The sequence below is a fragment of the Psammomys obesus genome, unplaced genomic scaffold, assembly GCF_907164565.1.
Source record: "Psammomys obesus unplaced genomic scaffold, mPsaObe1.curated_primary_1811, whole genome shotgun sequence".
Classification (NCBI taxonomy): domain Eukaryota; kingdom Metazoa; phylum Chordata; class Mammalia; order Rodentia; family Muridae; genus Psammomys; species Psammomys obesus.
The window spans coordinates 432,318-442,820 of record NW_026592636.1 but is presented as its reverse complement, the minus strand read 5'-3'; positions in this window follow the sequence as shown (position 1 = coordinate 442,820).

Sequence of the window (10,503 nt, the reverse complement as noted above, 5' to 3'; positions counted from 1 at the left end):
CGTGGGAAAGGCCGTTACCAGCTGGCAAAGATCGCACCCTGCACGTGACAATTAACAGGTGTGGACAAACTGTAGCCCAACTAAAATCCCACAGTTGAGATTAAAACAAAAGCATTTTTTCATAAACCAAAACTTTCATTACAAACAAGGGATAGGCAGGATAACACTTTGCCTTTGGGAAATGCCTGAGGGGGCCTCTCACAGGCCCTGATATCAAATTCAAGCTTTCTCTATCTGTATTGGAGAAACTCATCCACAGACCAGTTAAAAGATTTAATGCCTGTTGATAAAAACAACACTGCTTGGATCTACTCAAGAACAGGACAACTTCAACAAGTAGTACAAAAATTCAGGAGAGAACACAACACAAATCTTTTGGCAAACTGCTATAAATGATCAGAGACCTAAGCTGAAAATACGAGTAAATGGCATCAGAATTGAAGGTTTAGTAGACACAGGAGCAGATGTAACAATAATTTCACCCAACTCTTGTCATCCAGATTGCCTTCTTCAGGAGGTAAATATCCAGTTTCTAGGGAACTTTATCTCAGGTAAAACAAAGCGCAAGATGGGTCGAATGTATAGGGCCAGAAGGACAAACAGAAAAATTAAAACCATAAGTGGCTAAAATAGCCATGAATTTATGGGGATGTGATTTGTATCGGCAATGAAAAACACAGATTAACATTACTCCAGTCTCACAAACAAGCTATAACATAAAGAGCGCTTCTTAGAAAAATATTAAAAGGTGTTGAGAACAGTCACAGACTGTTCAGATCGTCCATAAGCAGGACATGACAGGTGTTGGTCTCGCAAAGGTACCAATTTGCCTTATGTTTCGGCCCAATGGGAACCTAAAGAAGGTTTTAGGTCCCAAAGAGAACAAGGAAAAATCCTTTAGATACAGTGATAAGCTGGTGATTGCTTTATGGAAACCGGGTGGACCTGGGTATCTTCTTGGGCGGCAGGGAATCCTTTGGCCTGAGAACCTGGACAAGGCTGTAGGACCCAGTGAACATCTAGGAGGCCCTTTGGCTTCAGTGAATACCTGTACCAGGCTATAGACACCAGTAATGATCTGGGAATGCTGAAGGCAGAGTAGGAATCTCTGAAACCTTCAGTCCTTAGTGAGACTTTGTGAAAGGCCTGAGGTTGCATGAACACCTGGAGAAGGTGTCGGGTCCCACTGAGAATTGTTAGAAGGTTGTCTGCTCCTTTGAGAACCTGGAAAAGACCTAATGTCTTAGTGGGGCATTTGCAAAGGCCTTTGACGAAAGGGAGAACTTGAAGAAGGGCTTAAGTTCCATTGAGGACTGTTTTCTGTAGAGAGTTTTCTGCTCCAGTAAGAATCTGGAAAGATGGAAGAGGAGGAGGACCTCCCCTATCAGTGAGCTGGGGGAGGTGCATGGGTGGAGAAGAGGGAGGAAGAGTGGGATTGGGAGGAGACAAGGGAGAGGGCTACAGCTGGGATACAAAATGAAAAAACCTGGGAAAGAACTCAGGTTTTAAGGAGGAGAAGGCCTTTGATTTGAGTGCAGACATGGAGGACTGGCTTTATGGCCCAGTGAGAACCTAAAGAAAGCTTAGGCTATCCTGAAAACATAGAAAAAAATGATCTAAGGCCTTAGAGAACCTGTTTGAACCTGAAACAAAATTTAAGCCCCATGAGACCCCGTGTGATGCTTGAAGATCCAGTGAGAACCTGCATGGGTGGATTTTATGACCCTGTGTGTATGTGGAAAACCTTAGTCCCTAGTAACTACCTAATGCCTATACTCCAGGAATGACCTGGGAAGGCCTTAGGTACCACTGAAAACCTTAGAGGACTGAGGCCCCAATTTTAACCTTGGATAGGACGTAGGCCTCTTTCAGAACCTGGGGGAGCTCTCAGACTCAGAGAAAATGTGGGAGAGACCTTAGGCCCCATTGAGACCCTGAAGAATGCTTCAAACTCAAGTGAAATCCTATACATTTCAGGCCACAGGGACAACCTGCAGAAACCCTGGGGACTCAAGGGAAGTTTTGAAGATGGCTATGGATCCAAGTGAGCACTTAGAGAAGGTTGTGAGTCCCATAGGATGTTTTAGGCCCCAGAGACTAGCTGAAGAATTTTTTAGGTCACAGGGAGAAACTGTGGGATGTTTTAGAGTCCAGTGGGAGCCTGACAAGGGCCTTACTCTCCAGGGAGAATTTAGAGAATATTTGACCAGTCTCTGAAATTATGGGAAAGGCCAGAAAACCTGTTGGCCACCAGGCAGATTTGTAGGCCCCAGTGAAGACCTGTGGATGCCCTTAGACACCAGTGAGAACCTGAAAATGTCTTTGGCTCCATGTGTCCCTGGGAAGGCCTAGGCTCCACTGTTAAACTGTGGGGTGTTCCTTAGGCTGCAGTAACAACCTCAGGAAAGCCTTAGGCCCCCTAGTATTTTGGGAAGGCCTTAGGTCACAGTGAGAAACTAAAAAAATCCCAGAGCCACAGTGACAGTCTGCAGAATGTTTTTAGGTTCCATAAGAAGTAGGGAAAGGCAAGGGGCCTCAATAAAAATTTGACAATGATTTTCCCATGGAGGGACCTGTAGAGTGTTGTAGAGAAGAGAGAGATATACATGTGCTCAATATGTTCATGTGAGCACCTGGTGAAACCAAGTAATAATTTAGGAAAACTTTTGGGTCCAAGGGAAACCATGGCCCTTGGATCCAAGAAGAGCCTGGACAATGTGACAACAGAAATAGGCCTTAGTCCTCAGAGAAGCTGTAGAATTCTGTAGGTAGCAGTGAGAACATGGAGAGTCCCTAGAAAACAGTGGGCTTGTAGAAATTTGTGGGCTTCTATGAGAACCTGAGGAAACCTAAGGCCTCACAGAGACAATGGAGAAGGCCTTGTTTTGCAGTGAGAATATGGAGAAAGCCTTAAGCCCCAGGGAGACTCTAACCAAATGTTTTGGGCCACAATGAGAACATGGAGACGGCCTTCAGAGGGAGTCAAAACCTATGGAAGGACTGTTGGCAATTGTGTGATCAGGGGTTAATTATCCGGCTTCAGTGAGACCCTGGTTAATGCTTTAGGCTCCATTGAGAATTGATAACCCAATGAGAACATGGAATAGGCCTTAGAATCTGGTGACTACCTGATGAGGACCATTGGCCCCAGTGAGATCCTGAGGAAGGCCTTCCATACTAATATAAATCTGGGAAGACCTCAAATCCAAGTGAAAACCTTGGAAGGCCTTAGGACCAGATGATAACCTGGGACACACCTTTGGCCCCAGTGATATAGGGGGCAAGATTTAAGGCCCAGTGAGAACAGGTTGGAAATCTGAGGCTCGAATGAGACCTTGAGAAAGGTCATAAGCTCCAGGGAGAACTGTTAGAAGATTTTAGGCAACTGGAAGACTCTCTGGTAGGCCTGAGGCCTCAGTGTGACAGCCCTTAGATCCAAGTGAGAACACGAAGAAGGCCTCTAGTCACAGAAAGAACTGGTCAAGGATAAAGCACCAGGGAGAAACTGAGGAAGGCCTTAGGCTCCAGTGAGAACTAAGGTAAAGTATGAAAACCCAGAGACAACATGTACAAAGCCTTAGACCCTTTTACAGACCTGGCAAGACCTTTTGTCCCAGTGAGAACCTGAGGAAAGCTTTAGACACTGAGAATCTGGGATTGTCTTTGTCTACAGTGACAGACTGGGAAGGCCTTAGACTTAAGTGATAGAATGGGGAAGTCCTTGGGCCCCAGTAAGAACCTATGGAAAGCCTTAGGCTTCACTTAGATTTTGGGCAGGGCCTTAGGTCACGTAGAACCTGAAGAAAACCTTAAGTTCCAGTGAGTATCTGTTGAAGGATCTAGGCTTAAGTAAGTAACTATGAAAGAATGGAATCCCAAGGAGACATTGCAGAAGGTCTTAGATCTCAGCGGAGAACCTGGAGAAGACCTTTGGCACAGTGGAAATCTAAAGAAAGTTTTAATCACAGTGAGAACAAAGAGAAATCCTTCAGATACAGTGATAAGTTGGTGATGGCTTTATAGAACCTTGAGGACTTGGGGATATTTTTAGGCCACAGTGAATCTTTGGGTCATACCTTATACTACAATGAGGACCTGGGCCAGCCTTTAAGACCCATTGACAAACTCAGGAGCTCTTTAATACCCTTGAGTACCTGCTAAAGGCCTTAGACCCAAATCAATATTTGGGAAGGTCTTAGAAGCTAATGACAACTTTGGAAGCCTTATGCCCCAATAGTAACCTGTGAAAGGTCTTAAACTATAGTGAGGACATGGAAAGGCATTATGCCTCACTGTTTCAGTCTTTGGGGAAAGTATTAGATCTCAGTTAGAAACTGTGGAAGGCCTTAAGACCAATTGAATACCAGTAGAATGTTTTAGGCAACACACAGAAGGCGTTCAGACCCAGGGAAATATGGTCACAGGCCTTACAGACCCTGTGGAAACTTGGAAAAATTTTTGTTCCCCAGTGAGTCCTTGGATAATTCCCTAGGCTTCACTGAGAACCTCTGTACAGCTTTAGGACCCACTGAGAATGTAGATAAGTCCTTAGTTCCCAGTTTCAATATGGGAAGTCCTTAGTCTCCAGTGAGTAGATGTATAGGGCTTTAGGCATCAGAATACCTAAAGCGTCAATGATACTATGAAGAAGTGCTTAGATCTCATTGAGAACACTCAGAAGACCTTAATTCCCAGTGAGAACATGGTGCAAGTTTTAGGCCAGAGTGAGAACATGAGGAAGGTCTTCAGACCCAGAGAAAACCCTTCTTATAGAACCTGGGTGAACTTAGGGAAATTTTAGTCACTCTGAACCCTTAGGATCCAGTGAAAACCTGGGCAAGGATTTGACACTAGTAAGAAAGAATATGGGGAATGCCTTAGACCTCAATGACAACCTTGGAATTACTTAGGCACCAGTGAATACTGTAGGAGGCTTTAGGTCCCTGTGAGAATCTTGAATGTCTTGGTCTCTGTGGCAACCTGAGAGGACCCGAGGGCCCAGTTATTACCTTTGAAAGGCGTTAGTTTCTAGTGAGACCATGTAATATGCTTTAGTCCACAACGAGAATTTGGGGAAGGCCTTCGATTGCAGTTACAACCTGCAAAAGGCCTTAAACTCCAGTAACAACATGTAGGAGATTTGGCACCACCGTAGAAATGTGGTGATGGTCTTTAGACAGTGTAAGAAGGCCTTATGTAACTTTAAAAACTTGTGAATTTTTTTAGATAGCTTGAGAGCCAGGGCAATTCCTTAGGCTTCAGTTGAGAACCTAAAGAAGGCAGAGATATCTGTGAGAATCTGCGGAGGCCTTAGGCCCCAATGACAATCTGGGAAGACCTTAAACCCCAGGAATATATGGAGAAATATCTCACTCTCCAGTAAGAACTTTGCGAAGGCTTTAGGCCCCTGAGAGAACCTGTAGAAGGTTTTAGGTTCCAGTGAAAACCTGCAAAAGGCATAAGACTTTCAGAATTACTTAGATCTCAGTCAGAATTTGGAAAAGGTCTTTAGGCCCACTGAGAACCTGTGAAGGGTTTTAGGCCACAGTGAGAACCTGGGGAAGGATTGAGGTTTCAGTGACACATTGGGAAGCCTTAACTTACAATGAGAACCAGAAGAAGGCTTTTAGCCACAGTGAAAACAAGGTGAAGGCCTTACATACCAGTGGCAACCTGGGAAAGCCTTAGGCCATGGTAAGAACCTGCAAAAAGACTTCAAGAAATGTGAGAATCAAGGAAGGCTGTAGGGCCCCAGCAACAACCTGTGAAGACCTTAGTACCCAGAGATAACCTCACAAAGGCTTTAAGCCATGGTGAGAAGATTTAAGATTTAAGACTCAATGAGAACATGGGGAAGACCTTAGGCCACATTTAGACCCTAAGGAATGCCATAAACTTCATTGAGAATCTGTAGGTTTTAGGCCTCAGTGAGAACCTAGGGAAGGCCTCAGACCTCAGTGAGAATTCAGGGAAGGTCTTATTTTATAGTGAAGAACTAGAGAAGAATTTACTCACCAGTGAAAACCTTAAAAGGTTTTGGCCTCCAGTAAGGTCCTGGGAAAGTCTTGAGGCCTCAATGAAACTCTTGGAGAAGGCCTTAGATTCCAGTGAGCACTTGGAGAACATCTTTATACCCAGGGAGAAACTGGAAAAAGTGGTAGGCCACAGTGAGAACAAGGAGGAAGTCTTGTGACACAATGAAAACCTGTTGAAAGCCTTAGGGACACTGAGAATTTTGGAAAGGTTTTAGGCCCCAGTGAGATCCAAGGTACTGTGTTTAGTTCTAGTAAGAACCTGGGCAAGGCTTCAAGACCCAGTGAGAACATGAAGACCTTAGACAGCTCTGAAGAACTGAAGAAGTCTTTAGGCCCCTGTGAGAACCTGCAGGAGGTTTTAACTCCAGAGAGAATCTGTAGAAGGTTTTAGGGTACAGTGAGTCTTTGGAGAAGGCCTTTGATCCCTGTGAGAAACTGGAGAAGGCCTTACTTAAGCACCCCTGAGAAACCTTCTACAGAGAAGGGTTCAGGACACAGTGAGAAAATTTGAAAGGCCTTCAAAGTAGTGAAATAATGCAAGGCCTTATAGAATCTGTGAAAAGTTGGAAAAATTTTTAGGTTGCAGTGAGAACCTGGGCAATACTTTAAGAACCTGTGTGAACAAAGGTGTGGCCTTGAACCTCATTGACAATCTGAGAAGACCTTAGGCCCTACTGAGAACCTGTAGAAAATTTTAGGTCCAAGAGAGAACCTGAGGAAAGATTTATGCTGCATTGAGAGTTTAGGAAAGGCCTTAGAGCACAGTGAGATCCTGAGAATGACTTAAGCTCCAGTCAGAATATGTAGAATGTTTAATGCTGCAGATAACCTTGGGAAGGCTAAGGCTTCAATGAGAGTTTGAAGAAGGCCTTAAATCCTGAGGACCTGAAGAAGGCCACAGTGAGAACATGGGGAAAGCCTTTAGACCCAACAAAAAAACTGTTGAAGGCCTTACAGATTCTGCAAGAAGTTGGGAAATTTTTTAGAACCAGTGATATTCTGGAAAATGCCTTAGGCCCTAGTGGGAACTTGGACAAGGCTGTAAGAACCAGTGAGAATATGGTAAGGCCTTAGACCCCCGTTACAACTACAAGTGCTTAGGCTCCAGTAAGAACCCGTGGAAGATTTTAGACAGGAGTATGGAACATAAGAAAATGGGGGAGGTGAACAGACCCAGTGGAACCTGTCAAAGGCCTTATAGAACCTGTGAGAACTTTGGAAAAAAAATTAGGCACCATTAAAACCCTGGATAATGCCTTAGGCTCCAGTGAGATCCTAGGCAGGAATTTAAAACCATTAAGAACAGGGGAGAGGCTTTAGGCCCAGTGACAACATGGGAAGTTCATAGACACCAGTGAGTATCTGTAAAGGGTTTTAGGCCCAAATAAGAACCTGAGGAAGGACATCAGACCCAGTGAAAGCCTGTCAAAGGCCTTATAAAACCTGTAATAAATTGGGAGGATTTAGGCACCAGTGAAACCATATGTAAAGAAGCCTGAGACTCCAGGGAAATACTGGGCAAATCTTTACATCCCATATGGGGAAAGCCATAGACCCCAGTGACAATGTGTGCAAGAATTAGGCCCCACTGAAAACCTGGGCAGGTCTTATGCCCCATTGATAACCAGGAGAAGTCTTTATGCCCCAGTAAGAATCTGTGAGATTCTTTAAATCTAGTGAGAACATGGAAAAGACCTTGGGCCTCATTGAGCCCATGAAGACTTAAACCTCAATGCTTAAAGCTCCAGTGAGAACCTGTACAAGAGTTTAGGATATTGTGAAAACCTAGGGAAAGCCCAAGGCCTCAAGGAGACTTTGGAGAAGGCCTTTAGCCCCAGGGAGATGCTATAGAAAGTTATAGGCCACAGTGAGAGCATGGGGAAAGTCTTTACACCCAGTGAAACCCTATGAAAGGCCTTATAGACCATGTGGGCACTTGGGAAAATTTTTAGGTCCAGATGATACCCTGGAGCCTTAGGCTTCACTGAGAATCTGGGCAAGGCTTTAAACAGACTGAGAACATGAGAAAGGCCTTAAAGTCCAGTGACAACCTAGGAAGTTGTTAAGACCCAGTGAGACCCTGTAGAAGGTTTTAAGCCCAGTAAGAATGTGAAGAAGGCCTTAGGGCTTAATGAGACTGTGAAGAAAACCTTAGATTTAAGTTCTAACCCAGAGAAATCTTTAAGACACATTGAGAACCTAATGAAAGGTTTTTTTGGTTGGTTTGTTTTTGTTGTTGTTGTTGTTGTTTTTTCTCCTGTGAGAACATGGTAATACCTTATGCTCCAGTGAGAACCTGGGGAAGACTCTAGGCCTCAAGGAGTTTTGGGGAAGGCCTTAGAGCACACTGAGTAATTAGAGAAGGCTTTAGGCCCCACTGAGAGAACCTGTAGAAAGTTTCAGACTCATGTGAGACCCTGGTAAAGGCCCAGGACTCAGTGTTTCTTTGGATGAAGCCTTAAATTACACTGAGAAGCTGAAGAAGGCCTTACACCACTGTGAGAACCTGTAGAGAGTTAAGGCCATTTTGAAAAAATGGGGAAGGCCTTCAGACCCAGATAAAACCTGTTAAAGGACTTATAGAATCTGTGAGAACTTGGGCCCAAGTTAAACCCTGGTTAATGCTTTAGGTTCCAATGAGAATCTGGGCAAGGCTGTAAGACTTAAAACATTGGAAAAGGATTAGATTTGAACATATGGAAGGCCTTAGACACTAGTGAGAACTTGGGAAGGTTTAGTCCCCGGCAATCTTGGAAGACCTTCAGTCCCACTGAGAACCTATAGAATGTTTTAGGCGCCAGTGAGAATCTGGGAAAGGTCTAAGTCTTCAATGAGACTTTGGAGATGTCTTTAGAGGACCTTTAGCCACAGTGAGAAGCTCTAGAAAATTTAGGCCACAGCGAGAACATAGAGGTCTCCAGAACCAGTGCAAACCTATCAAAGGACTTATAGACTCATTGAGAACTTGGAACATTTTTTATGTCCCTGTGAGACCATGGGCAATGCCTTAAGCTTCAGTGAGTGCCTGGGCAAGGCTTTAAGACTAAGTGAGGACATGGAGAAGGCCCTCAGATGAAGTGAAAATCTGCCTAAGGCATATACACCTTGTATGAACTCAAAGATTTTAGGCAACAGTGAAACCCTGCATAAGGCCTTTGGCTACAGTGAGATACTGGGAAATGCTTTAATACTCAAGAAAAACATGGAAGACCTTAGACCCCAGTGACACTTTGGGAAGGCCCTAATTCTGAGTGAGAACCTGGGGATGCTTTGTAACTCAGTGACAACATGGAAAAGACATTAGGCACCACTGAGGCCAAATGAGTTAAGCCCCAGTGATAACCTGTAGACATTTTTAGGTCACAGTGAGAATATGGGGAAAGTCTTCGGGCAAAGTGAAACACTTTGGAAGGCCTTATAGACCCTATGAGAACTTGGGAAAAATCTTTAGGCCCCAGGGAGATCGAGGATAATGTGTTAGGCTCCAGTGAGAACCTGAGGAAGCTTTAAGAACCAATGAGAACATGGGAAAGGCTTTAGAAACCAGTGACAACATGGAAAATTCTTAGAAACCAGTGAGAACGTATAGAAGGTTTTAGGGCCCAGTGGAAACATGGAGAATGCTTTAGGACACAACGAGATTGTGGGAAAAGTCTTAGATCTCAGTGAAAAACTCAAGACTGCTTTAAGCCCCACAAAACCTGTTGAAAAATTTTGGCTTCTGTAAGAACCTTGTAAAACTTTAGACCTTATTGAGATCATGAGTTATGTCTTAAATTCCAGTGAGAACACAGGGAAGGCCTTTTACCCCAGTAACAATCTGGGAAGACTTTGACCCGGGGGAGAACCTGTAGTAAGTTTTATGTCCATCCATCCTGGGATGGCCTTAGGGCTCAATGAGACTTTGGGGAAGGCCAAATATCAAAGTGAGAACATGCAGACGACCTTAAGCTCCTGTGAGAACCTGATGAATGTTTTAGGCTCCTGTGAGAATGTGGGGAAGGCCTAAGACCTCAACAATTCTTTGGAGAAAAATCTTAGATTTCAGTGAGAACCTGGAAAAAAATGCTAATCCAGAGTGAGAAACTTCAGAAAATTTAAGGCCACCTTGAAAAAAACTATGGGCAAGGCCTTAAGAATCAGAGAAATACTATTGAAGGCCTTATAGAGTCTGTGAAAACTTGGAAAAAATTTTAGGCTCAAGTGGAACCCTGGGTAATGCCTTAAGCTCCAGTGAGAACCAAGGAGAAACTTTTAGACTCATTGATAACATGGGGAAAGGATTAAACCACAGGGACAACATGGAAAAACCTTAGGCTCCAATGAGAATTTGTAGTAAGGCCCTTTGATACCAGTGAGAATTTGGTAAGGCCTTAGACCCCAGTGACAAGCTAGAAAGACCTTAGGCCTTGCCGAGAGCTTGCAGAATGTTTCAGGCTCTAGAGAAAAACTGAGGAAGCTTTAAGGA